General features: G+C 49.2%; 1 protein-coding gene across 1 annotated transcript in view; it reads right to left on the bottom strand.

Moving 5' to 3' along the window:
* BCR (BCR activator of RhoGEF and GTPase) overlaps positions 1-6,302 on the bottom strand; it is a 138,795-nt gene that overhangs the window by 110,992 nt on the left and 21,501 nt on the right. The gene's annotated exons all lie outside the window — the stretch shown is intronic.

Genomic DNA, 6,302 nt, shown 5'->3' with positions numbered 1-6,302 from the left:
TTTTTTTTTTTTCAGAGATGGGGTCTCGCTATGTTGCCCAGGCTGGAGTTCAGTGGCTATTCACAGGCGTGATCCCGCTACTGATCAGCATGGGAGTTTTGACCTGCTCCATTTCCGACCTGGGCTGGTTCACCCCTCCTTAGGCAACCTGGTGGTCCCCCGCTCCTGGGAGGTCACCATATTGATGCTGAACTTAGTGCAGACACTGGACTGGCATAGCGCACTACAGCCCAGAACTCCTGGGCTCAAGCAATCCTCCCACCTCAGCCTCCTGAGTAGCTGGAACTACAGGCACGCGCCACCGTGCCCCAGCTTCTTAAACTTTTTTATCCTGGAAAATTTCAAACAAATACAAAAGTAAGAGAGCAGAGCCTTGTGAATGCCCATGTACCCCATCATTCGGCTTCAAGGTTTATTAGCTCATGGCCAGCTTTGTTTCAGTGAATATTCAGCCCGGAGAAGCAGCAGAAAACGGGGAAGAGAAAGGGGACTTATAAAACCAAGTGACCATCTCTCATCCCAGCTTTTCCACCTCCGGCAACTTCCCTGAGGAAAGAGTCCTTATGAGGCCTGGAAGACTGACCCTACCGGCCTCACAGGTTCTAGGAGAGAAGCTCCTGTGAGCTCCTGGGCACAGATGTGGGACGCCCACACCCGGCTTTGTCATCGATTGCATCAATCACCGGCATTTCAAGCAGCTCACTGTGAAACACAGGTTGGCAAACTGCAGCCCACAGGCCACCAGCCCACTGCTACCTGTTTTCATGTGACTAGGCCCTAAGAATGCTTTTTATAGCTTTGCACGCTTACATTCTAAATGGTTATGTAAGTATCCACAGAGTAGCCTCAATTTTGCCTCTTAGCCACAAAGATAAAATTAGTTACTATCTGGCCACTTAAGGCAAGTTCAGCCAATCCCAAAACTGTAGTGAAGTCAAAAAACCAAACCATTCTTGGTTCAGGCCCAGGCTCTGCTGCCCTAGCTTCTTATCCTTCCTAGGCTCGGGCTGTCTGAGTATCCCCTTGGTGAGCAGCAACCACCAAGCTCCTTGCAGAAATAGAATAAGGCTTGGATCCTGGAAGGTGAATGAGATCCCTTTCAAAGCACAAAGCCAAACCCAAGCACAAAGTTCCAGTAAAGGGAGGGATCCTCTCGTTCCTGCAAGCCTGCCAGAGAGGGAACACTGGCAGAACTGTGTGAGGAGGAAGGGGGTCTCCAAGAGTCAAAGTGCACCTTGAGACGGGCGCACCAAATGGAATATTCTGAAGGAAAGCGTGGCTTCCACCGAGGCATCTGTATCCCAAGGGAGTGACAATGTTCAGCACCGGTGCCCTTCAGACTGACCAGCCCATCTTCAGCACTGGCCAGCTCAGGCCCAAGACAGCCCCTACTCCAGGTGGCACTAAGAATGCTTAGAAAATACTAGCAGGCTTCCCCTGCAGGAAGGATGCCTTGCCTTCCAATCCCAGGTGGGGTCTGCAAAAGGTTGGGAGGCCGTTGGGGGACCCGGTCATCTGTGACAAAGCTAAAATGATGGCCCCAAAGTACCTAATGTGCCCTCACACTATAGCATAGAAATAAGGGTGGCCGCACACGCATGCCTGCTCATCTCAGTGCTGGCCTCGGCACACGCATTCCTGACCAAGCAGGGCTGTGCTCTGGCTGGCAAGACACCAGCTGGCACTACTGGGCCTCCTGCTGCCAACCACCTGCCTGCACATCATCACCTCCACCCTGGCAGACGCCCCCATGCTGCCATCTCCCCCATCCATGCTGACGGCAGGGCCTCTCACTGCCCACACTCTGCACTCTGACACATTGCCCCAGGTGACACCTGCATGGCCTCCGAAACCTGTTCCAGTCCTGGTGGTGACTGAAGACTGGCCAGTGGGCAGTAAGGGAGGGCGAGAAATCAGCCAGCAAAGCAGTGTCCTGGTTCCCGTTAAGGGCACACACAGAGGCCAGTCCACCCCGACTCACGTCACTGCTGGAAGCCAGACACAATCAGTATCTTACTTTGGCTGCTTTGGGACACCCACCAAGAGGGATTTCCAAATTTGCTGGAACTCAGAGTGACACGATCTAATTTTATTTGGAATCACAAAACTAACAGATCATTTGTTTTTTTGTTTTTTGAGACAGAGCCTCGCTCTGTCACCCAGGCTGGAGTGCAATGGCACGATCTCGGCTCACTGTAACCTCTGCCTCCTGAATTCAAGTTGGTCTCCTGCCTCAGCCTCCTGAGTAGCTGGGACTACAGATGCATGCTACCACACCCACCTAATTTTTACATTTTTAGTAGAGATGGGGTTTCACCATACTGGCCAGGATGGTCTCGATCTCTTGACCTCGTGATCTGCCTGCCTCAGCCTCCCAAAGTGCTGGGATTACAGGCATAAGCCACCGCACCCAGCCAACTAATGGATCTTAAGACGCTACTGTTCAGCTTCATCATTTACGGACAGGAATTCAGAGGCCCAAGGAGTCTATGAGAGTCACTGGAGTCAGCGTGGCAGCCAGTGGCACAGCTAATACGGGCAACACAGAGCAGGAGAAGGAGCAAGCACAGGTCCCAGCTCCATAATCCATGAGCCGGGAGAGCTAAAACTCCTGAACTGCTGGCTCCCAGTTGTGAGCACTGGAAAATAAGATGGAACACCTTCCACAGTGTGGGACGACTAGTCAGTGCTAAAGAAGGAGCCATTCCTCCCCTCTCCTCCCCAAGCCCGTGACACCACGCTGCCCTCCCTCCAAACATGGTCTCATGATTATCTGCCCTCCCTCCAGCCAAGACCATGCGAACCTATTGCCTGCACAGGGAGGTGTTTGTCCTGATACACCCAACAGCGTCTTCCTGTCCCAGCCCAGCTTCTGCCAGCCAAGTGCAGCCATGTAAGTCCCTCTCCCTTTGTAAAATCTCTTTTCTACCATGGCCTTCTGCTTCCTTGGAGCTTCAATGAAAGCCAAGCAGGAACTCCATGAGCCAGAATTAACTGGACAATGCTATCTGGCAGACCTAACCCATGATGCACAGAAGAGAAGCCAAAATGCTTTTCAGATTCAGTTACAAGCAGCCCACAACGGCAATAAACTAGCAAACTTCACAACAGACAAGGGGACAGTAAGTTCTTTCCCAAACAAGAAGCACAAAGCTGACAAAGAACTGAGTGTTACACAGCCAATGGCCTCAGGAAGCCTGTCAGATGAGAGAGTAGACCAGTGTGACCCCACCTCAGGGCCCCTCCCTATCGAGGCTGGGCTGTCCCGAGGGTCATCAGGGAACCGGGAATTACCGTGGGGCCCAATCTAGCACAGACTCCTCTCACCCAACGCAAAACTTAATCTCAGATTCTGCTTCTCCGGAATGAAAATCCCACATCACAGTTTTGGATTTTTGGAGGGTAAGGCCCTATACCGCTCAGAGTTTTTGGCACCTGATGGAACTGCCTCAGTACAATCCTGCAAACAGAAGGAGGGCAAGGAAAAAGTCAAAGAAGAACAGGCAACTAGCCTTAAAGCCAAGGGCAAACTGGGGCAGGATTTCTGGAAGGTGACTCGGCAGCAGACATCAAGGGTCTTAAGACCATCCACATCTCTGATCTGGTAAATCCAGTGACAGAGGCCCACCGTGTCATGGGCAGAAACTCATATAAGCAGGTATTCACTTGGCAGAGTATGGTGGCTCACACCTGTGATTTCAGCACTTTAGGAGGTCAAGACGGGCAAATCATCTGACTCCAGGAGTTTAAGACCAGCCTGGGCAACATAAGCAAGACCCCGTCTTTACGGAAAGAAAAAACAAGATGAATGTGGTGACGTGCACCTGTAGTCCCAGCCACTCAGGAGGCTGAGGTGGGAGGATCACGGAGGTCAAGGCTGCAGTGAGCTCTTATCACACCACCGCACTCCAGCCTAGGTGGCAGAGCAAGACCCTATCTCCAAAAAAAAAAAAAGACCCACATACAAAAAATTCACTGAATGTAATCAATGATCAATGTCACTAAATTGTACATTAAAAAATAGTTAAAATGGGCCGGGCGCGGTGGCTCACACCTGTAATCCCAGCACTTTGGGAGGCCGAGGTGGGTGGATCACGAGGTCAAGAGATCGAGACCATCCTGGTCAAAATGGTGAAAGCCCGTCTCTACTAAAAATACAAAAAATCAGCTGGGCATGGTGGTGCGTGCCTGTAATCCCAGCTACTCAGGAGGCTGAGGCAGGAGAATTGCCTGAACCCAGGAGGCGGAGGTTGCGGTGAGCCGAGATCGCGCCATTGCACTCCAGCCTGGGCAACAAAAGCGAAACTCCGTCTCAAAAAAAAAAAAAAAAAAGTTAAAATGAAGGCCAGGCGCAGTGGCTTATGCCTGTAATCCCAGCACTTGGGGAGGCTGAGGCGGGCAGATCACCTGAGTTCAGGAGTTTGAGACCAGCCTGGCCAACATGGCAAAATGCTGTCTCTACTAAAAATACAAAATTAGCTGGGCATGGTGGTGCGTGCCTGTGGTCCCAGCTACTTGGGAGGCTGAGGCAGGAGAACAACCTGAAGCCAGGAGGTGGAGGTTGCAGTGAGTCAAGACTGTACTCCAGCCTGGGCAACAAGAGTGAAACTCCATTTCAAAAAAAAAAAAAAGGTTAAAATGGCCCAAGTGCCCATCAATTAATGATAGATTAAAAAATATGTATGCAAACAATTGAATTATTATTCAAGCTTAAAAAGGAAGGGATTCTGAAACACATAAAACAGACGAACTCTGGGGACATTATGTGAAATAAGTCAGTTACGCAAAGACAAATACTGCATGATTCCACTTATGCGGAGTAGTCAGATTCACAGACAGAAAGTAGAATGGTGGTTACAGGACTGGGGGAGAAGGGGAATGGAGCATTGTTGATTCACAGGTAGAAATGAGTACAGAGTTTCAGTTTTGCAAGATGGAAAGAGTTCTGGAAACGGATGGTAGTGATGCTTGCACAATGACGGGAATGTACTTACCACCCTTCAGCTGTGTGGCTAAAAATGGGAAATTTTATGTTGCGTTATCTTACCATAATTTTAATTTCAGTGGTTAAAATGTCAAATTTGCCTGTAACCCCAGCACTTCGGGAGGCTGAGGTGGGTGGATCACCTGAGGTCAGGAGTTCGAGACCAGCCTGATCAACATGGTGAAACCCCATTTCTACTAAATACAAAAAATTAGCTGGGCGTGGTGGTGCATGCCTGTAGTCCCAGCTACTTGGGAGGCTGAGGTAGGAGAATTGCTTGAACCCCGGAGGTGGAGGCTGCAGTGAGACTGCGCCATTGCACTCCAGCCTCAGCAACAAGAGTAGAACTCTCAAAAAAAAAAAAAAGAGTCAAATTTGTATATATATTTTACCACAATTTTTAAAAATTAGTAATGTAATAATGTGACCATTAAATTGGCTGCTGTAAATAGTTGAATTGTATGGTATATGAATTATCTCAGGGAAGCTGTTTAAAAAGAGAGATCACTGAAATATTATACGAACCAGCTGCATAAAGAACCACTCAAAATGTCCAACAAAAACTTATTAAAATTAGATAAATTAAACCATAACTCCATTACAAAGTAATAATATGGCCCTTAAAATAATATTTCCAAAAGACTAATACATGGAAATGCTCGCATTAACTAGCAAAGGCTGGACACCCAACTATACAGCAACATCTCAAGTATATACAAAAATCGTACACATAATTATCTCAAAAGTTGGCAAGAAAATTAAATCTTCCTTCACACTACGCAGAAACCTTCTCCATGAAGAGATCTGCTCCCTCTCAACATGTCAGCCTTTCAAAATCTGCAGCCAGTGTCCACAGACTCCCAGAAACCGAAGGGACAAACCCTGATGGCTAGAGTCAAGTCACCCAGGGAGCTTTTCAAAAAACCCAGACTCGCTGGGAAGAGAGAAGCAAACAGCCGCATGTGAACTGCTTATGAACAGGGTAGGCTCTCGAAGGGGCCTCCAGCCAATGCCAGCAAGAAAATGGGGACTCAGTCCTACAACTGCCAGGAGGTAAGCACTGCTTACAACCCAGGTGAGCTTAGAAGGGGACCCCAAGCCCTGGGGGGAACGCAGCCCTGGCCAACACCTCAACTGCAGCCCAAGGAGACCCCGAGCAGAGGAGCCAGCTCCGCTGGGCCCAGAAACCGTGACATCGAAAAACAAAACAAACTCATGAATCAGACTCTCTGGGGTGGCCAGCTGTGCATGTGTGTGTGTGACTTTTTAACTACATGGGCAGCCAGATTAGGGGCCTCTGCCAGGCTAAATGCTTCCA

Source organism: Sapajus apella, unplaced genomic scaffold (assembly GCF_009761245.1).
Source record: "Sapajus apella isolate SASKATOON/1434 unplaced genomic scaffold, GSC_monkey_1.0 scaffold95, whole genome shotgun sequence".
In the NCBI taxonomy this organism is placed as follows: domain Eukaryota; kingdom Metazoa; phylum Chordata; class Mammalia; order Primates; family Cebidae; genus Sapajus; species Sapajus apella.
This window is presented reverse-complemented; position numbering and strand designations above follow the sequence as displayed.